This window comes from Pleurodeles waltl, chromosome 1_2, assembly GCF_031143425.1.
Source record: "Pleurodeles waltl isolate 20211129_DDA chromosome 1_2, aPleWal1.hap1.20221129, whole genome shotgun sequence".
NCBI classification, from domain to species: Eukaryota; Metazoa; Chordata; class Amphibia; order Caudata; family Salamandridae; genus Pleurodeles; species Pleurodeles waltl.
Window position 1 is genome coordinate 1341655646 of NC_090437.1, and position 23293 is coordinate 1341678938.

The 23293-nt window shown below is 47.9% G+C and overlaps 1 protein-coding gene across 3 annotated transcripts in view; it reads left to right on the plus strand.

The window, feature by feature from the left end:
* Positions 1-23293, plus strand: part of TLN1 (talin 1) — a 687540-nt gene that overhangs the window by 72550 nt on the left and 591697 nt on the right. For all 3 annotated transcript variants that reach the window (XM_069205713.1, XM_069205712.1, XM_069205714.1), the window contains exon 2: positions 17901-17977. The gene's annotated coding sequence lies outside the window, so the exon portion shown is untranslated. The remainder of the gene's footprint in view (positions 1-17900; positions 17978-23293) is intronic.

The window sequence follows — 23293 nt, forward strand, 5'->3', positions numbered from 1 at the left end:
ATCTGTCTCCCCAGGCTGGGCCCATTTCCTATTGGGAATATCTTGCAGGTAGCATGTGTTAGAGTAGGGACTAATAGCGTGAGTTTTTGAAGATACTTATATTTCTTCTGCATTAGTAAGCACGTTGGTGACCCAGTGCATTGTTTGTAAGTGGTGAACTCCGTTGTTGTGACTCAAAATCCCATTTACACCACTTGAAGAATTTATTATTACTCCTAACAGATACTCGTCGATTAGTTCTAGATCTGTTGAGCCTTCTGTGATTGAAGGAGCCAACCTGCAGACCTTTAAAAAATTGTTTTTGGGACAAAAAGGATTTTATTGCATGCAATTTCTCCTTACCTCGGCTCAGAGCATGGGAGGGCAGGGGCTCGGAGCATGGGTCAGTGGGACCCCAGGTCATGGGACAGTCGGGTCCTGGGGTACAGGACTGGTGGGGGGTCCCCAGGGCACGGGACTGGGGGGGTCCCTGGGGCATGGGATGGCGGGGGCCCTGGGGCATGGGATGGCAGTGGCCCGGGGTGGGGGACGGCGGGGACCCGGGCCAAGAAAAAGAAGGAGGTGGCCCAGGGCATGGGACGACAGAGGCCTGGGGCAGGAGACGGCGGGAGACTGGAGAATGGGACAGCGGGGGCCTGGGCAGCGAGCAGGGGCCCGGGGAATGGGAGAACAGGGGCTCGCCTCATGGGAGGGGATGGCCCTGGGAGGCGGGGGCCTGGGGCATGGGAGATTGGGGTCCACGGCAAGGGCAGCAGGGGATCAGACATGGGATGGTGGGGGCCTGGGTAGCGACCAGGGTCATGGGACGGCGGGGGCCCGGGGCAGCGGACAGCGGGGGCAAGGGACGGCAGGGGCTCAGGCCATGGGATAGCTGGAGGTTGGGGCATAGGAAGGCGGGGGCAGGGGACGGCAGGGGCTCAGGCCATGGGACAGCTGGGCCTCGGGCCATGGGACAGCTGGGCCTCGGGCCATGGGACAGCTGGGGCTCGGGCCATGGGACAGCTGGGGCTCGGGCCATGGGACAGCTGGGGCTCGGGCCATGGGACAGCTGGGGCTCGGGCCATGGGACAGCAGGGGCTCAGACCATGGGATAGCTGAGCCTCGGGGATGGTATTCAGCTGTCACCACATGGAACCTCACAGACCTATTATTCTCGAAGTTGTGGGTGAAGTTCCAAGGTGTTGCTAATGGTGGTATTACCAGGACAAGTGCACCACTGGAGTTTCACTTTAATGAGGGTCACACATTCAAGTTTCTTAGGCCCTTGGGGCGATCGGAGCAGCTAAGGAAATACTAAGAAAGGGGCAACCTTCACTTGCATTTGTTTGTGTTGAATTAAAAAGCCAAAGCAGTGCACCTGCTGGAACCTGTGACTTGTGGCACTGATGGTGAGCAGGGATATTGAAATGGGGGCAACAGGCGTGTAAACCATTTTATTGTGAGTAACACTGACTGAATCTAGTGGCTTGGTTTGTGGTGGGTTTCTGAATCTAAAAAGCACCAGACTGGGCTCGCTTCCCCTGCATGGAGGCTGCAGACCGTGTTCTGTCATCTGGTTGTTGGTTGGTTATCTGCCTTACCTTGACAGTTTCATTGGATAATGTGGCTGTGATTGCCTCATTTCAGTAGTATGATCCATCACAAGCAGTCATGAGCTGTGTGTAGCGCTTGGTGCTTCGTAGCGCTGTGTGTAGCGGGTGTCACTGTTACCATCTTGTAGTCCTCGGTAATCGTTGTCTTTCGAGCCTTGAGTAAGGTTTTGTCCCCCTGCCCGGCGTTCAGAGTCATCTGTTAAAGTGTAACTTTGACCCTGTAGTTTCGTGCCTTGCCTTCTCTTCTACATTGTGCCAAAACGGAGTAAAGGTCTTTCTCTCGATAGCAGGCCGGGGTGGGGTTGAAAGCCGATGTGATGCGGGGTGCTTCTCTGGTCTTGTATCTTGTGATGTGCAGAGGGTCACACAGCTCCTGCTCAGTGATGTGGTGAGCAGGGAACATTGAGGGACCCCTAGAGAAACTGCCCTCGACCTAAGGGGGGGGGGGCTTCCCCCCTGCTTATTGCATTTACTGCCAAGCCAGCCCTCCGCATCCATCTTCTCGCCTCCCAGAACCCCCAGCAGTCTCTGTACCCCGAGATAAGCGGCTGACAGGCAGCCTGGTGGTTGCTGCAGACACTGAAAGTGAGCAGCGTGGGGCGGGCCTTGGTTTCCTCTTCCTCACTCCGGGGCCCGCCTCGGTATCTCAGTCCTCCTTCGAGCCGCCTCACTTCCTCGGGGAGATTGGCTGCTATTCTTGTCCTGAGTGACAGGATCCTTCAGTGTTCTCGTCTGCTGTGGCCACTGCATTCTGTCCTCCTGACTGGTTCGGGGCCCTTGCAATGTTCATTATTTTATGATTTTCAACGTGCTTAAGGCACCAGTTCATACAATGCGTTCCTGATCGAGCCAGGCATATCACGCCTGATTCGACTACTTTTCAAGGGTAGCACCTTAGTAGACTTCTTTGGCATTCTTGTATGTTGCAACTCCCCTTTGTTTCGCTCAAGCCAGTTTCTCCCCCTGTGGGACCAGATGTTCTGGGGCAGCCTCTTGGCGCATAGACCTACTTTTCAGCCAACGTTGAATACCCCTCTCCTGTAGGAAAGTGCCACTGTGGGCATAGTTTGCAACCCCCCCCCCAAACACACACACACTCGCTGGATTCACTGAACACTTGGAAGTTTGGTATCAAACTTCTCCGCACAATAAACCCGCACTGATGCCTGTGTGGGATGTATTGAAAAATGCACCTAGAGGGCATCTTAGAGATGCCACCTGTATGTTGGCCAAACTGCTAGTGCAGCACTGTGCCAGCCTGCCACTTTCAAACAAGACCACATGGGGTGAGAGTCTTCATGCTCTCTGTGGCCAGAAACAAAGCCTGCACTGGGTGGAGGTGCTTCACACCTCCCAAATGCAGGAACTGTAACACCTGGAGGTGAGCCTCCAAGGCTCAAACCTCAGGTTACAGAACCTTGGGGCACTCCAGCTAGTGGAGTTGCTCCCCCCCCGGACAAAGCCCCACTTTTGGCAACAAGTCCAGTGGGAAAATTAGAGAAAACTGAGAGGAGTGACCACCCCAGCAAGGACCACTCCTAAGGCGTCCAGAGCTGAGGTGACCCCTCCCTGCAGAATCCTTCATCTTGGTTTGTAGGACAGGGACCAATAGGGTTATGTTTGTGTACGCCTCCCCAAAGGGAGGGGACACAAGACGGGTGTAGCCACCCTCAGGGACAGTAGCCATTGGCTACTGCTCCTGACCCATATAACGCTCCTAAATCCAGGATTTAAGGGCTCCCCTTAACCTAAATCCTCAGATTCCTGGCAACCTGACAAGAAAGAAGGAATGCTAAGCTGAACCCCTAGCAGAGAAGAAAGACGCAAACTGACTTGGCCCCAGCCCTACTGGCCTGTCTCCTGCTTCGCAGAAACTGCAACAAGAAGGCGATGCATCCTGCGGGACCAGCGACCTCTGCCAAGCACCAGAGGACTGCTTTGTTCCCCAAAGGACCAAGACCTCCCAATGACAGCGGCCCTGTCAAAAAATAAACTATGCCAAAGGACTCCAGAGCCTCCCCGGATCCACAAATCCTGACCACTCTGCACCTGACGCCCACAACCCGTATCCAGGTGACCCAGCCGGCTAGAGAGGATCCCCAGGTGATTCTGAGCAAGTGCCGACCTCTCCTGCCCCTCACGATGATGCCTGCAGCATGAATCCAGAGGACCGCCCTGACTGCAAAAGCTCCAGACAAAGATCCGACGCCTAAAGGTACACTGCACCTGCAGCCCCCAGGACTTGGAGAACCCGACCACCGGTGTAACAACGTTCAGCAGACAGCCCTCCGGCTTGTCCAGCCTGTGGTTTTCACGCACCAACCCCCAGGACCCAGCTTGCAGCATCTGAGTGACCCCCGGGGGTCCCCTCATAGAAAAGCATTAAGAGCCCGACGCTCTGTTTGCACCCTGCACCCAGCTGCCCCAGTGCCGCTGAGAGTGTGTGTTTGGTGCCTTCTTGTGCACCCCCCCCCCCCCCTCCGGTGCTCCTCTAAACACCCCCAGGCCTGCCCTCCGTAGTTACCTGCCAGCAGATCTGAAACCGAGCGCCTCCAGTCTCCATAGGAGCTCATGTTAAATTTGCCTCAACTTTGACCTCTGAACCTGGTCGGCCCTGTGTTGCTGGTGGTGGGTGTTTGGGGTTAAGTTGAACCGCAGCCTGTGGACATCCAAACCCCAGGAGACTGGAACTGTAAGTCAAGTACTTACCTGTAAACCATACTAAATCCCCCCCCCCCCGCAACTGAAAATTGGTGTCACCTTTGAAAACAGATAGTTGCCAATATTTCAAAAACTGTATTACTTATCGATTTCAGTCTATCGATCTATCAAAGTACTTACCTGCAACTTGAATCTGATCTTGTGGTTCTAAAAATACATTAAGAAAATATATTTTTGCTACATAAGTACTATTGTTCTGGAGTTAAGTCATTGAAAGTGTGCTTCTTCTATTGTCTGTGTGTGTACAACAAATGCTTTGCACTATCCTCTGATGAGCATAACTGCTCGACCACACTACCACAAAAGAGCATTAGTATTATTTACTTTAGCCTCTGTCAAGGGTCTGGGGAACCCCTGGACTCTGTGCACACTATGGGCCTGATTACAACTTTGGAGGCGGGGTTAATCCGTCCCAAATGTGACGGCTATCCCACCCACCGTATTATGAGATCCATAGGATATAATGGACTCGTAATACGGTGGGTGGTATATCCGTCACATTTGGGACGGATTAACCCCCTCCTCCAAAGTTGTAATCAGGCCCTGTATCAGAGCCAGCTTCCTACATCTCCCCTCTCCCATTCCTGCAAGGGGATAAGAGGTCAGGGTTCCCCCATTTCTTTGTGGTGTCCCACTTGGCAATCAGGAGGCCAATCTTTACTAGAGTCCAGGAGCCACTTCTGGCTGCCCATCCATCTGTTGTACCCAGCAATGCTACTTTGGGCTCTTGGGGTATCACATCTCTAACCGCTCCCTCCAGTGCTTGAAGTTTCTGGGTCCAGTACTGAGAGAGGACTGGGCAGTTCCAGTTTTTGTGTGTAAATGTGCCTCGTGAGCTCTTGCAATGTAAAGGGGTGGGAATTGGTGCCGAGTCAAGGTAAACTTTGTGAAGGTTCTTGAATAGGATTGGCCTGAAGCATGCTGAGATGATCAGGACACACAGCACCATTTTTATCTCTGTCCATTTCACTTCCTCGAGAACCCCAGCCTTGCTCCTATTTCTCTCTTAAATTTAAGATCGGTCTTCCCTGTTTGTCCATTCTTATCTTTTCTTCTGGGGGTGAAATTCAGGTATGGCCGACAGTTTCTCCTTGCATTCCAGAGCAGGTCGGAGCTGGAGGGACATAAAGAATAGATTTTTGCACAGTCGCCTGCCAGTCTCTTAAATGATTTAATGTGGTCCATCATACAAACATCCTCAAGTGAGTTGAGATTGTGGACGGGTCCTAAGAATGAAAGCCCTGCGGCTTTGTCACCTGCCTTGGCACTGCTCCATGCCACAAGGACCCTCCAGTCGTCCGCCTTAAGCTTGCCATTTAGTGTGTCTTCGTGCTGCTTTCCAGGATAGTGTCAAACTTTTTGGGATCGGTGGTAATGTATGAGGGATTGAGGCATTATATAGGTAACGTTCAAGGGACAGACGCATATAAGCAACAGGACTGAAGCGTTGTACAGGTAGTGTACGAGGGATTTAAGCATCCTATAAGTAACTTATGAGTGATGGAAGCATCATATAGGTAAGGTACGAGGGATTGAAGCACCATACAGCTAAGGTACGAGGGATGGAAGCATATAGGTGAGGTACGAGGGATGGAAGCATCATATAGCTAAGGTACGAGGGATTGAAGCTTCATATAGGTAAGGTATAAGGGATTCAAGCATCAGATGGGTATGGTACGAGGGATGGAAGCAGCATATAGGTAAGGTACGAGGGATGGAAGCAGCATATAGGTAAGGTACGAGGGATCGAAGCATCATATAGGTAAGGTACGAGGGATCGAAGCATCATATAGGTAAGGTACGAGGGATTGAAGCTTCATATAGGTAAGGTATGAGGGATTGAAGCTTCATATAGGTAAGGTATGAGGGATTGAAGCTTCATATAGGTAAGGTATGAGGGATTGAAGCTTCATATAGGTAAGGTATGAGGGATTGAAGCATCATATAGGTAAGGTACGAGGGATGGAAGTATCATATAGCTAAGGTACGAGGGATGGAAGCATCATATAGGTAAGGTACGAGGGATTGGAGTATCATATATCTATGGTCTGAGGGATTGAAGCACCATATAGGTAAGGTATGAGGGATGGAAGCATCATGTTGGTAAGGTACGAGGGATTGAAGCATCATATAGGTATGGTATGGGTAAGGTATGAGGGATTGAAGCATCATATAGGTAAGGTACGAGGGATTGAAGCATCATGCTTCATATAAGTAACCTATGGGGGATTGAAGCATCATATAGGTAAGGTACGAGGGATGGAAGCATCATATAGGTATAGTATGAGGGATTAAAGCATCATTTAAGTAAGGTACGAGGGATGGAAGCACCATATAGCTAAGGTACGAGGGATGGAAGCACCATATAGCTAAGGTACGAGGGATGGAAGCACCATATAGCTAAGGTACGAGGGATGGAAGCATCATATAGGTGAGGTACAAGGGATTGAAGTATCATATAGGTAAGGTCCGAGGGATGGACGCATCATATAGGTAAGGTACGAAGGATGGAAGCATCATATAGGTAAGGTATGAGGGATGGAAGCATCAAATAGGGAAGGTCCGAGGGATGGAAGCATCATATAGGGAAGGTATGAGGGATGGAAGCATCATATAGGGAAGGTATGAGGGATGGAAGCATCATGTTGGTAAGGTACGAGGGATTGAAGCATCACCCTTCATACAAGTAACGTACGGGGGATGGAAGCATCATATAGGTACGGTACGAGGGATGGAAGCATCATAAAGGTATGGTATGAGGGATTGAAGCATCATATAAGTAAGGTACGAGGGATTGAAGCATCATATAGGTATGGTATGCGTAAGGTATGAGGGATTGAAGCATCATATAGGTAAGGTACGAGGGATGGAAGCATCATATAGGTATAGTATGAGGGATTGAAGCATCATTTAAGTAAGGTACGAGGGATTGAAGCATCATATAAGTAATTTATGAGGGATTGCAGCATATAAGTAACGTATGGGGGGATTGAAGCATCATGTAGGTAATGCATGAGGGATTGAAGCATCTTATAGGGAAGGTATGAGGGATTGAAGCATCATATAAGTAACGTATGGTGGATTGAAGCATCATATAAGTAGCGTATGGGGGATTGAAGCATCATGTAAGTAACGTATGGGTGATTGAAGCATCATGTAGGTAATGCATGAGGGATTGAAGCATCATGTAGGTAATGCATCAGGGATTGAAGCATATAAGTAACGTATGGGGGATTGAAGCATATAAGTAACGCATGAGGGATTGAAGCATCATGTGGGTAATGCATAAGGGATTGAAGCATTTTATAGGGAAGGTATGAGGGATTAAAGCATCATGTAAGTAATGCATGAGGGATTGAAGCATTTTATAGGGAAGGTATGAGGGATTGAAGCATCATATAAGTAACGTATGAGGGATGGAAGCATCATGTGGGTAATGTATGGGGGACTGAAGCATCATAAGTAACGTATGGGGATTGAAGCATCATATAGGTAAGGTACGAGGGATGGAAGCATCATATAGGTATAGTATGAGGGATTGAAGCATCATTTAAGTAAGGTACGAGGGATTGAAGCACCATATAGCTAAGGTACGAGGGATTGAAGCACCATATAGCTAAGGTACGAGGGATGGAAGCACCATATAGCTAAGGTACGAGGGATGGAAGCACCATATAGCTAAGGTACGAGGGATGGAAGCATCATATAGGTGAGGTACAAGGGATTGAAGTATCATATAGGTAAGGTCCGAGGGATGGACGCATCCTATAGGTAAGGTACGAAGGATGGAAGCATCATATAGGTAAGGTATGAGGGATGGAAGCATCAAATAGGGAAGGTCCGAGGGATGGAAGCATCATATAGGGAAGGTACGAGGGATGGAAGCATCATATAAGTAAGGTACGAGGGATAGAAGCATCCTATAGCTAAGGTACGAGGGATTGAAGCTTCATATAGGTAAGGTATAAGGGATTCAAGCATCAGATAGGTATGGTACGAGGGATGGAAGCAGCATATAGGTAAGGTACGAGGGATGGAAGCAGCATATAGGTGAGGTACGAGGGATTGAAGCATCATATAGGTAAGGGACGAGGGATGGAAGCATCATATAGGTAAGGGACGAGGGATGGAAGCATCATATAGGTAAGGGACGAGGGATGGAAGCATCTTATAGGTAAGGTACGAGGGATTGAAGCATCATATAGGTAAGGTACGAGGGATGGAAGTATCATATAGCTAAGGTACGAGGGATGGAAGCATCATATAGGTAAGGTACGAGGGATTGGAGTATCATATAGGTAAGGTACGAGGGATTGAAGCATCATATACGTAAGGTACGAGGGATTGAAGCTTCATATAGGTAAGGTATGAGGGATTGAAGCTTCATATAGGTAAGGTATGAGGGATTGAAGCTTCATATAGGTAAGGTATGAGGGATGGAAGCATCATATAGGTAAGGTACGAGGGATGGAAGAATCATATAGCTAAGGTACGAGGGATGGAAGCATCACATAGGTAAGGTACGAGGGATTGAAGTATCATATATCTATGGTCTGAGGGATTGAAGCACCATATAGGCAAGGTATGAGGGATGGAAGCATCATGTTGGTAAGGTACGAGGGATTGAAGCATCACCCTTCATACAAGTAACGTACGGGGGATGGAAGCATCATATAGGTACGGTACGAGGGATGGAAGCATCATAAAGGTATGGTATGAGGGATTGAAGCATCATATAAGTAAGGTACGAGGGATTGAAGCATCATATAGGTATGGTATGGGTAAGGTATGAGGGATTGAAGCATCATATAGGTAAGGTACGAGGAATTGAAGCATCATGCTTCATATAAGTAACGTATGGGGATTGAAGCATCATATAGGTAAGGTACGAGGGATGGAAGCATCATATAGGTATAGTATGAGGGATTGAAGCATCATTTAAGTAAGGTACGAGGGATTGAAGCATCATATAAGTAATTTATGAGGGATTGCAGCATATAAGTAACGTATGGGGGGATTGAAGCATCATGTAGGTAATGCATGAGGGATTGAAGCATTTTATAGGGAAGGTATGAGGGATTGAAGCATCTTATAGGGAAGGTATGAGGGATTGAAGCATCATATAAGTAGCGTATGGGGGATTGAAGCATCATGTAAGTAACGTATGGGTGATTGAAGCATCATGTAGGTAATGCATGAGGGATTGAAGCATCATGTAGGTAATGCATCAGGGATTGAAGCATATAAGTAACGTATGGGGGATTGAAGCATATAAGTAACGCATGAGGGATTGAAGCATCATGTGGGTAATGCATAAGGGATTGAAGCATCTTATAGGGAAGGTATGAGGGATTAAAGCATCATGTAGGTAATGCATGAGGGATTGAAGCATTTTATAGGGAAGGTATGAGGGATTGAAGCATCATATAAGTAACGTATGAGGGATGGAAGCATCATGTGGGTAATGTATGGGGGACTGAAGCATCATATAAGTAACGTATGGGGATTGAAGCATCATGTAGGTAATGCATAAGGGATTGAAGCATCTTATAGGGAAGGCATGAGGGATTGAAGCATCATGTAGGTAATGCATGAGGGATTGAAGCATCTTATAGGGAAGGTATGAGGGGTTGAAGCAACATATAAGTAACGTATGAGGGATTCAAGCATCATGTAGGTAAGGTACAAGGGATTGAAGCATCATATAGGTAATGTATGACGGATTGAAGCATCATGTGGGTAATGCATGAGGGACTGAAGCATCATATAAGTAACGTATGGGGGATTGAAGCATCATATAAGTGACGTATGGGGGATTGAAGCATCATGTGGGTAATGTATGGGGGACTGAAGCATCATATAAGTAACGTATGGGGATTGAAGTATCATATAGCTAAGGTACGAGGGATGGAAGCATCATATAGGTAATGTATGACGGATTGAAGCATCATGTGGGTAATGCATGAGGGACTGAAGCATCATATAAGTAACGTATGGGGGATTGAAGCATCATATAAGTAACGTATGGGGGATTGAAGCATCATATAAGTGACGTATGGGGGATTGAAGCATCATATAAGTAATGTATGGGGGATTGAAGCATCATGTGGGTAATGTATGGGGGACTGAAGCATCATATAAGTAACGTATGGGGATTGAAGTATCATATAGCTAAGGTACGAGGGATGGAAGTATCATATAGGTAAGGTACGAGGGATTGAAGTATCATATATCTATGGTCTGAGGGATTGAAGCACCATATAGGTAAGGTACGAGGGATGGAAGCATCATATAGGTAAGGTATGAGGGATTGAAGCATCATATAGCTAAGGTACGAGGGATGGAAGTATCATATAGCTAAGGTACGAGGGATGGAAGTATTATATAGCTAAGGGACGAGGGATGGAAGCATCATATAGGTAAGGTACGAGGGATTGAAGTATCATATATCTATGGTCTGAGGGATTGAAGCACCATATAGGTAAGGTATGAGGGATGGAAGCATCATGTTGGTAAGTTACGAGGGATTGAAGCATCACGCTTCATACAAGTAACGTATGGGGGATTGAAGCATCATATAGGTACGGTACGAGGGATGGAAGCATCATATAGGTATGGTATGAGGGATTGAAGCATCATATAAGTAAGGTACGAGGGATTGAAGCATCATATAGGTATGGTATGGGTAAGGTATGAGGGATTGAAGCATCATATAGGTAAGGTACGGGGGATTGAAGCATCATGCTTCATATAAGTAACGTATGGGGGATTGAAGCATCATATAGGTAAGGTACGAGGGATGGAAGCATCATATAGGTATAGTATGAGGGATTGAAGCATCATTTAAGTAAGGTACGAGGGATTGAAGCATCATATAAGTTATGAGGGATTGAAGCATATAAGTAACGTATGGGGGGATTGAAGCATCATGTAGGTAATGCATGAGGGATTGAAGCATCTTATAGGGAAGGTATGAGGGATTGAAGCATCATATAAGTAACGTATGGGGGATTGAAGCATCATGTAGGTAATGCATAAGGGATTGAAGCATCTTATAGGGAAGGCATGAGGGATTGAAGCATCATGTAGGTAATGCATGAGGGATTGAAGCATCTTATAGGGAAGGTATGAGGGGTTGAAGCAACATATAAGTAACGTATGAGGGATTCAAGCATCATGTAGGTAAGGTACAAGGGATTGAAGCATCATATAGGTAATGTATGACGGATTGAAGCATCATGTGGGTAATGCATGAGGGACTGAAGCATCATATAAGTAACGTATGGGGGATTGAAGCATCATATAAGTGACGTATGGGGGATTGAAGCATCATGTGGGTAATGTATGGGGGACTGAAGCATCATATAAGTAACGTATGGGGATTGAAGTATCATATAGCTAAGGTACGAGGGATGGAAGCATCATATAGGTAATGTATGACGGATTGAAGCATCATGTGGGTAATGCATGAGGGACTGAAGCATCATATAAGTAACGTATGGGGGATTGAAGCATCATATAAGTAACGTATGGGGGATTGAAGCATCATATAAGTGACGTATGGGGGATTGAAGCATCATATAAGTAATGTATGGGGGATTGAAGCATCATGTGGGTAATGCATGAGGGACTGAAGCATCATATAAGTAACGTATGGGGGATTGAAGCATCATATAAGTAACGTATGGGGGATTGAAGCATCATATAAGTGACGTATGGGGGATTGAAGCATCATATAAGTAATGTATGGGGGATTGAAGCATCATGTGGGTAATGTATGGGGGACTGAAGCATCATATAAGTAACGTATGGGGATTGAAGTATCATATAGCTAAGGTACGAGGGATGGAAGTATCATATAGGTAAGGTACGAGGGATTGAAGTATCATATATCTATGGTCTGAGGGATTGAAGCACCATATAGGTAAGGTACGAGGGATGGAAGCATCATATAGGTAAGGTATGAGGGATTGATGCATCATATAGCTAAGGTACGAGGGATGGAAGTATCATATAGCTAAGGTACGAGGGATGGAAGTATTATATAGCTAAGGGACGAGGGATGGAAGCATCATATAGGTAAGGTACGAGGGATTGAAGTATCATATATCTATGGTCTGAGGGATTGAAGCACCATATAGGTAAGGTATGAGGGATGGAAGCATCATGTTGGTAAGTTACGAGGGATTGAAGCATCACGCTTCATACAAGTAACGTATGGGGGATTGAAGCATCATATAGGTACGGTACGAGGGATGGAAGCATCATATAGGTATGGTATGAGGGATTGAAGCATCATATAAGTAAGGTACGAGGGATTGAAGCATCATATAGGTATGGTATGGGTAAGGTATGAGGGATTGAAGCATCATATAGGTAAGGTACGGGGGATTGAAGCATCATGCTTCATATAAGTAACGTATGGGGGATTGAAGCATCATATAGGTAAGGTACGAGGGATGGAAGCATCATATAGGTATAGTATGAGGGATTGAAGCATCATTTAAGTAAGGTACGAGGGATTGAAGCATCATATAAGTTATGAGGGATTGAAGCATATAAGTAACGTATGGGGGGATTGAAGCATCATGTAGGTAATGCATGAGGGATTGAAGCATCTTATAGGGAAGGTATGAGGGATTGAAGCATCATATAAGTAACGTATGGGGGATTGAAGCATCATATAAGTAGCGTATGGGGGATTGAAGCATCATATAAGTAGCGTATGGGGGATTGAAGTATCATGTAAGTAACGTATGGGTGATTGAAGCATCATGTAGGTAATGCATGAGGGATTGAAGCATCATGTAGGTAATGCATGAGGGATTGAAGCATATAAGTAACGTATGGGGGATTGAAGCATATAAGTAACGCATGAGGGATTGAAGCATCATGTGGGTAATGTATGGGGACTGAAGCATCATATAAGTAACGTATGGGGATTGAAGCATCATGTAGGTAATGCATAAGGGATTGAAGCATTTTATAGGGAAGGTATGAGGGATTAAAGCATCATGTAGGTAATGCATGAGGGATTGAAGCATTTTATAGGGAAGGTATGAGGGATTGAAGCATCATATAAGTAACGTATGAGGGATGGAAGCATCATGTGGGTAATGTATGCGGGACTGAAGCATCATATAAGTAACGTATGGGGATTGAAGCATCATGTAGGTAATGCATAAGGGATTGAAGCATCTTATAGGGAAGGCATGAGGGATTGAAGCATCTTATAGGGAAGGCATGAGGGATTGAAGCATCATGTAGGTAATGCATGAGGGATTGAAGCATCATATAAGTAACGTATGAGGGATTCAAGCATCATGTAGGTAAGGTACAAGGGATTGAAGCATCATATAGGTAATGTATGACGGATTGAAGCATCATGTGGGTAATGCATGAGGGACTGAAGCATCATATAAGTAACGTATGGGGGATTGAAGCATCATATAAGTGACGTATGGGGGATTGAAGCATCATATAAGTGACGTATGGGGGATTGAAGCAATATATAAGTAACGTATGGGGGATTGAAGCATCTTATAGGGAAGATATGAGGGATTGAAGCATCATGTAGGTAATGCATGAGGGATTGAAGCACCATATAGGTAACGTATGAGGGATTCAAGCATCATGTAGGTAAGGTGCAAGGGATTGAAGCATCATATAGGTAATGTATGACGGATTGAAGCATCATGTGGGAAATGCATGAAGGACTGAAGCATCATATAAGTAACGTATGGGGGATTGAAGCATCATATAAGTGACGTATGGGGGATTGAAGCATCATATAAGTAACGTATGGGGGATTGAAGCATCATGTAAGTAACGTATGGGGGATTGAAGCATCATATAAGTACCATATGAGGGATTCAAGCATCATGTAGGTAAGGTACAAGGGATTGAAGCATCATATAGGTAATGTATGACGGATTGAAGCATCATGTGGGTAATGCATGAGGGACTGAAGCATCATATAAGTAACGTATGGGGGATTGAAGCATCATATAAGTAACATATGGGGGATTGAAGCATCAAATAAGTGACGTATGGGGGATTGAAGCATCATATAAGTAACATACGTGGGTTTGAAGCATCATATAAGTGACGTATGGGGGATTGAAGCATCTTATAGGGAATATATGAGGGATTGAAGCATCATGTAGGTAATGCCTGAGGGATTGAAGCATCATGTAGGTAATGCCTGAGGGATTGAAGCATCATATAGGTAATGTATGACGGATTGAAGCATCATGTGGGTAATGCATGTGGGTAATGCATGAGGGACTGAAGCATCATATAAGTAACGTATGGGGGATTGAAGGATCATGTAAGTAACGTATGGGGGATTGAAGCATCATATAAGTAACGTATGAGGGATTGAACCATATAAGTAATGTATGGGGGATTGAAGCATCATGTAAGTAACGTATGAGGGATTGAAGCATATAAGTAACGTATGACGGATTGAAGCATCATATAAGTAACGTATGAGGGATTGAAGCATCATACACATGGAGTTCATTTCTGACGGCTCAGGCAGGTGCTCCCCTGGTGCACAGCCACGCCACCTCTATTACTGGAGAGCCAGGTGTGCTTGGATTTCCCAGAAATACACCTGAATGTTGGGGATCCCCGACCCCCATCAGACGGGGCTTGTGCACACTTGGATGAGCAGCGCTTGGGGCACCTCCCGTGCTGAGGAAGGTCTGTCTGAATGGAGAGAGTCGGGGTAATTCTGAATAGTGTGCAGCGCCCCCTGCAGTGCCACCTTCTGAAAGGGCGCCCCTCCCACTAGGGTGCGGAGTAGGGAGGCCACCCCTCCAGCTCCTGCTTGATATTTTTTTAGTAGTGGTTCGGCATTGCTCAGTAACTCTTGAGGTCATCTGGTCCAAATATTTAGAGTTGCTGTCGGCTAAATCAGGAGCTCAGGAGACATTCTGGAACTGCAACCACTATAAGAGTATGTGAACTTCCCCCGTCTCTGAGCTCAGAGTCCTCGCCATAAATCTATAGCACACGAGGTATTCTGGGGAAAGAGAAGTCTGGTTGCTGAATAAACAGCAGAGTTCATCTGCGTAAGGTGAGATCCTGTCCACAAGCCCGTTTCCCCAGCTGAACCCCTGCAGCTGGGCGATCACCAGTACCGCTCCACCAGTACCGCTCCACCAGTACCGCTCCACCAGGGTCTGCAGTCCAGTGGCGCAGCGTGGTGCCTCCATGTAGGGGCTGCGAGGGCCAAGCCTCACCGGGGCGCGCTGAGCATCCTTCCCTCAGGAGTTTCTCGTTCTCCCTCCGGCTGCTGAGGGTGGTGTCTGACGGGGGGCTGGTGACAGGTCCTCTCCAGTGCTTGTCCACTCTGCCACCGCAGCGCCTGGGTGGCTGTCAGACACCCACAGTTACTTCACGCATGCTGAGGGTGCCCTATGGGGAGACCATGGGAAACCTTCGTGTCCGAAGGGCCACTTCTAGGCTAGGCCTGACTTCAGGCGCTATCTGTGGAGCGCTCTCCCAGTTTCACACAATGGATGGATGAATCAATGAATGGGAGTGGCTGGGAACTTGTAGGCCCGAGGCATTTGCTGGGATAGTTCAAGCCGTTTCTCTTAAGGGGACATCCAGGTTTTCAAAAGGTCGCGAACCTTCAGTTTCTCCTCCGCGCTGCGGACTCGGGCTTGAGCAGCCACGAACGAGAGGGATGAGTGTAATTTCGGGAATTACAACCAGGAGCGCATCAGATGCGTGGGAGGCTCTGCAACCCTGGCAGGGAATGAATCACTTGGACTAATATGAAGTACTCGAGCCATAGAAAGGGCGATGAGTGAGCTCTTCTGCCTACTGACTGCCCGATGTGCGCGGCGCACAGGTCCACGCTCGCGCCCTATTACACAAATTTACATGTCATGGGGAGAAAGACGGGGGCCGGATACTTGAATCAGTACAATATAGTTGCATTTTTGGATTGCTGCTTTACGTCACACAATTGTAGCAAGAGTTCGAAATGGGCAATGCTCCCGGCAGTGGAAGAAATACAAGATGGACAAAGCAAACTATGGTAAGTAATGGGCCGGCTCCAAGCCCCTGTGAGCATTGCATCCTTGGAGGCAGGGATGGACCCACAGTCTCTCCTTGAGGCCCCGAAGGAAGCATGATGCAGTCCAGTGTACAGGTGACCACGGCCACCCTTACCTGTGAGCATTGCATCCTTGGAGGCAGGGATGGACCACAGTCTCTCCTTCAGGCCCGAAGGAAGCAATGCTTGCAGTCCAATGTTCAGGTGACCACGGCCATCCTTACCTGTGTGCATTGCATCCTTGGAGGCAGGGATGGACCACAGTCTCTCCTTGAGGCCCGAAGGAAGCAATGCTTGCAGTCCAGTGTACAGGTGACCACGGCCACCCTTACCTGTGAGCATTGCATCCTTGGAGGCAGGGATGGACCACAGCCTCTCCTTGAGGCCCCGAAGGAAGCATGATGCAGTCCAGTGTACAGGTCACCACGGCCATCCTTACCTGTGAGCATTGCATCCTTGGAGGCAGGGATGGACCACAGCCTTTCCTTGAGGCCCCGAAGGAAGCATGATGCAGTCCAGTGTACAGGTGACCACGGCCACCCTTACCTGTGAGCATTGCATCCTTGGAGGCAGGGATGGACCACAGCCTCTCCTTGAGGCCCCGAAGGAAGCATGATGCAGTCCAGTGTACAGGTGACCACGGCCACCCTTACCTGTGAGCATTGCATCCTTGGAGGCAGGGATGGACCACAGCCTCTCCTTGAGGCCCCGAAGGAAGCATGATGCAGTCCAGTGTACAGGTCACCACGGCCATCCTTACCTGTGAGCATTGCATCCTTGGAGGCAGGGATGGACCTCCTGAGGTACCTCCCGGAGGGCTGGAAGGAGGCAATGCTTGCAGTCCAGTGTACAGGTCACCACGGCCATCCTTACCTGTGAGCATTGCATCCTTGGAGGCAGGGATGGACCTCCTGAGGTACCTCCCGGAGGGCTGGAAGGAAGCAATGCTTGCAGTCCAGTGTACAGGTCACCACGGCCATCCTTACCTGTGTGCATTGCATCCTTGGAGGCAGGGATGGACCACAGCCTCTCCTTGAGGCCCCGAAGGAAGCATGATGCAGTCCAGTGTACAGGTGACCACGGCCACCCTTACCTGTGAGCATTGCATCCATGGAACCTGCAGGCGACTGGTCAGGAGCCGTGCCCTGATGCAAAGCATGAGGCGGCCTTCGGACTAGAAGGGTCGCTGTCTGTGAGGTGGGCGTGAATCTGAAATGCCGGAGTAGGAAGCCCCTATGTCGCTCCCACCCCTTGTGCAGCACAAATACAGATGAGTGCATGCACTGAGCATGGATGACTGTAGCAGGAAGCAGTTCTGACAGTCTACTTTACTTTATAAATAGAGGTCTCTCTAACCCCTGCTGACTCACTGTGGTGTTTGCGAGCCCAAGGGCTGCTCGTGTTAAGCAGCTTTTCATTTGATAATTAGCTCGGGTACATTCTTGTGTGGAGTTTGCGCCATTTTTTTCAATAGTCGTTCTACTCCTTTAATAATCTGTCTTTCCTTCTTGCAGGAACTGAAGACGCGGTCGCCGAAGCACCAGTCAAACACCCACAAGTGAGACAGCGCCAAGAAGTCCACATCACCCAGGTAAAGTGGCACCTGCTGAAACCCGCGTAGTGTTTTGGAAGTTTTCCTCTAAGGCTAGTTCACAGGGTAGGCTGCTGTCCAAGGCTCATGCCACAGATAATGCCTGGTGGGCTGCTTGGCCCTGCTCCATGGACTGCTGTGTATCAGTCTAGAGGAAGCACTGTGGGGGTGGAGTTGCCCTGTGGTCAGTGTCCAGATGCCCTAGTGAGGCTGAAGCTGCTTCCTTGGATGTCAGCTCCCCTCATGCTGGTGGCCCCTGGAGGATTCTGCACATAATATCAGTGGTTATAGATGAACTGAGCTGCCCAACCCCTTTGGGAACCACACAGCTGACCCCATATAGAGCCGCCCCTCCAGTGTTTGCCTCCAGATGACTACTGAGGTTTGGGCTCAGTTATCACCCCTTTAAAAACATGAGGAAGTGGGCCTTCCCTCTGGGGAGCAGTACTACTGACTGCTCAGCCTTGTCCCTACTCACTCCACGCCCCTTCATGTTTCCCATAACTGGCTTAGTGAAGGTTTTCTTATAAATCATGTAATGAACATTTTAAGTGCACAAAACAGGTGTTGCACATATGTATAGTCAGATGCAATTATTAGGAAGCACCTATCAAACAAGCAGCAAAGAGTTTTAAAGTTTGATTGTTTTTTTTTGTGTGTGCGCGCTCATTTTTGTCATGAGGGTTTTTAAACTTCTATTCAGCCTTACTTGGTTACTCTGCCTTAGGGAAGTTCTTCTTTTGCAGTGAGTGAAGGAATGATCTGTTGTGATCCTGGCAGCAGGGACAGTATGTTCTCGCCCCTGCACTCCCTGTTTGCTTGAGTGGCTGGAACTGCAACAAGGCTTTGTGTAAGCCATGGCCTTTCATTGCTCATCACCAGAGGGTGACGCGGCTTATAAGGGCATGAGGCACCTACATGCACCTCTCTGAAGCCATTTCGGCTCTGAGGACTCAAAGGTTTGCCACTCTGCCCATTCGTGATCTCCCTGGCGGACAAGGTGACACATTTTGTGAAATGGCGTTGAACAAATTCTACACACTCCTTGCTGAATACTGAAGATAAATGTTATTTAGGGACACTACTTCAGGTACACCGTGGGGGAACTGGGAGAAAGTTTACAAATTGTGTCGGGATATCAAGGAAAAAGAACAAAAAACAAATTAAAATGAGCAAGCATAGCTGAAGGGGAGGGCGCACAGGTTATGGCAGGATTACCCTGCCTTAGACCATGGAGGACACTGGTAACTCCACCTCCTGTTGCAGGGAGGGCTGCACAGTAAACTTTGGTCTCCTCTCTCCTCTGCCCCTTGAGAAGGGGATGTGGGGGAGCCGTGTTTAAACTCCATTCTTGAAGTGAGTGGTCTTGGATGCGGCTGTTTGAATCTCATAGCTCAAGTCTACTTCATGGCACCCTGATTCACCCCCAAGACTGCACATGGGGCATGTTTGTTACCTGAAAAATTATAATCTACAAAGTGGGAGCAAGAAACCTTTGAGTGGATTCTTCCCCTGCCATTTCATCAACTAAAAACCGTAGACACTTAAATCAGTTACCGGTTATCTCTGTTCACTCTCACCCTCACGGGAGCTCTTTCTTATATGTTTTGGGGATCTTATATTTAAAATCGCCCACAGGTGTCTTAATGATTGTAGGAGGCTGGACTGGCTTGTAGTGAGTACCAAGGGGTACTTGCACCTTGCACCAGGCCCAGTTATCCCTTATTAGTGTATAGGGTGTCTAGCAGCATAGGCTGATAGATAATGGTAGCTTAGCAGAGCAGCTTAGGCTGAACTAGGAGACGAGTGAAGCTCCTACAGTACCACCAGTGTCACTTGCACAATATCATAAGAAAACACAATACACAGATATACTAAAAATAAAGGTACTTTATTTTTATGACAATATGCTAAAGTATCTTAGAGTGTACCCTCAGTATGAGGATAGCAAATATACACAGGATATATATACACAATAGCAAAAATATGCAGTATAGTCTTAGAAAACAGTGCAAACAATGTATAGTTACAATAGGATGCAATGGGGAAACATAGGGATAGGGGCAACACAAACCATATACTCCAAAAGTGGAATGCGAACCACGAATGGACCCCAAACCTATGTGACCTTGTAGAGGGTCGCTGGGACTATTAGAAAATAGTGAGAGTTAGAAAAATAACCCTCCCCAAGACCCTGAAAAGTGAGTGCAAAGTGCACTAAAGTTCCCCTAAGGACAAAGAAGTTGTGTTAGAGGAATAATGCAGGAAAGACACAAACCAACAATGTGGATTTCCAATCTAGGGTACCTGTGGAACAAGGGGACCAAGTCCAAAAGTCACAAGCAAGTCGGAGATGGGCAGATGCCCAGGAAATGCCAGCTGCGGGTGCAAAGAAGCTTCTACTGGACAGAAGAAGCTGAGGTTTCTGCAGGAACGAAAAGGGCTAGAGACTTCCCCTTTGGTGGACGGATCCCTCTCGCCGTGGAGAGTCGTGCAGAAGTGTTTTCCTGCCGAAAGAACGCCAACAAGCCTTGCTAGCTGCAAATCGTGCGGTTAGCGTTTTTGGACGCTGCTGTGGCCCTGGAGGGACCAGGAGGTCGCAAATTGGACCAAGAGAGAGAGGGGACGTCGAGCAAGACAAGGAGCCCTCTCTGAAGCAGGTAGCACCCGGAGAAGTGCCAGAAACAGGCACTACGAGGATGCGTGAAACGGTCCTTGACGAAGTTGCACAAAGGAGTCCCACGTCGCCGGAGACTAACTTAGAAAGTCGTGCAATGCAGGTTAGAGTGCCGTGGACCCAGGCTTGGCTGTGCACAAAGGATTTCCGCCGGAAGCGCACAGGGGCCGGAGTAGCTGCAAAAGTCGCGGTCCCCAGCAATGCAGCCCAGCGAGGTGAGGCAAGGACTTACCTCCACCAAACTTGGACTGAAGAGTCACTGGACTGTGGGGGTCACTTGGACAGAGTCGCTGGATTCGAGGGACCTCGCTCGTCGTGCTGAGAGGAGACCCAAGGGACCGGTAATGCAGCTTTTTGGTGCCTGCGGTTGCAGGGGGAAGATTCCGTCGACCCACGGGAGATTTCTTCGGAGCTTCTGGTGCAGAGAGGAGGCAGACTACCCCCACAGCATGCACAAGCAGGAAAACAGTCGAGAAGGCGGCAGGATCAGCGTTACAGAGTTGCAGTAGTCGTCTTTGCTACTATGTTGCAGGTTTGCAGGCTTCCAACGCGGTCAGCAGTCGATTCCTTGGCAGAAGGTGAAGAGAGAGATGCAGAGGAACTCGGATGAGCTCTTGCATTCGTTATCTAAAGTTTCCCCAGAGACAGAGACCCTAAATAGCCAGAAAAGAGGGTTTGGCTACTTAGGAGAGAGGATAGGCTAGCAACACCTGAAGGAGCCTATCACAAGGAGTCTCTGACGTCACCTGGTGGCACTGGCCACTCAGAGCAGTCCAGTGTGCCAGCAGCACCTCTGTTTCCAAGATGGCAGAGGTCTGGAGCACACTGGAGGAGCTCTGGACACCTCCCAGGGGAGGTGCAGGTCAGGGGAGTGGTCACTCCCCTTTCCTTTGTCCAGTTTCGCGCCAGAGCAGGGGCTAAGGGGTCCCCTGAACCGGTGTAGACTGGCTTATGCAGAATTGGGCACATCTGTGCCCAAGAAAGCATTTCCAGAGGCTGGGGGAGGCTACTCCTCCCCTGCCTTCACACCATTTTCCAAAGGGAGAGGGTGTCACACCCTCTCTCAGAGGAAGTTCTTTGTTCTGCCATCCTGGGCCAGGCCTGGCTGGACCCCAGGAGGGCAGATGCCTGTCTGAGGGGTTGGCAGCAGCAGCAGCTGCAGTGAAACCCCAGGAAGGGCAGTTTGGCAGTACCAGGGTCTCTTCTACAGACCACTGGGATCATGGGATTGTGCGAACTATGCCAGGATGGCATAGAGGGGGCAATTCCATGATCATAGACATGTTACATGGCCATATTCGGAGTTACCATTGTGAAGCTACATATAGGTAGTGACCTATATGTAGTGCACGCGTGTAATGGTGTCCCCGCACTCACAAAGTTCAGGGAATTGGCTCTGAACAATGTGGGGGCACCTTGGCTAGTGCCAGGGTGCCCTCACACTAAGTAACTTTGCACCTAACCTTTACCAGGTAAAGGTTAGACATATAGGTGACTTATAAGTTACTTAAGTGCAGTGTAAAATGGCTGTGAAATAACGTGGACGTTATTTCACTCAGGCTGCAGTGGCAGGCCTGTGTAAGAATTGTCAGAGCTCCCTATGGGTGGCAAAAGAAATGCTGCAGCCCATAGGGATCTCCTGGAACCCCAATACCCTGGGTACCTCAGTACCATATACTAGGGAATTATAAGGGTGTTCCAGTAAGCCAATGTAAATTGGTAAAATGGGTCACTAGCCTGTTAGTGACAATTTGGAAAGAAATGAGAGAGCATAACCACTGAGGTTCTGATTAGCAGAGCCTCAGTGAGACAGTTAGTCACTACACAGGTAACACATTCAGGCACACTTATGAGCACTGGGGCCCTGGGTTACCAGGGTCCCAGTGACACATACAACTAAAATAACATATATACAGTGAAAAATGGGGGTAACATGCCAGGCAAGATGGTACTTTCCTACAATGATCAATTGAAAATGTGTTTTATTCCAGGACCCCCTTGGCCAGGTTAATCACAACGGTGATGTTATCGGAGTAATTATTATGACTCCAACATCTATGCGCCTATATGTTTCGGCCAGTCGGTGAGCCGCCTTGGTCAGCTGGCCTTCATCTTGACCAAACCCCTGGATCCCATCACACTCCAAAACCAATAGCTTAGGTATTGTAGCACTACTTGTGCATTTTCATTTAAACTGGACAGTGAATTTCTTAGTCACTCAAGCACTCCACACACAAAAATCCAGCAGAAAGAAATTTCCTCAGAATGGTCACATTTGAGGGCCCGGAGATAAAGTATGTACTCATCTTTGCAGCTTGTATTCCATGTTGTACGACAAATGGTGAATACTGCGCACCCGTGTTATTGTGGCAAAGAATGTGAGTGCACTGTTGACGATCTTTGAGACCCAGCTATCCTAATTGGGCTAGAAATTCAAGCTCTTTCAATTTTCATAGTAAGTCTTAGCAGGCATAATAAAACACTTGTGGTTGTAATCCTGCTCCATTGAAGCATTGTTTTGCCCCATAGACTCTCAGGGACAGGTAGCGTATGTAGTCACACTCTGGAGCAGAGATTAAGTGTTGCTTCAGTTTCTAATCAATAAAAAATTTGTGGTAAACCATTGTTCCTAGCCCTTC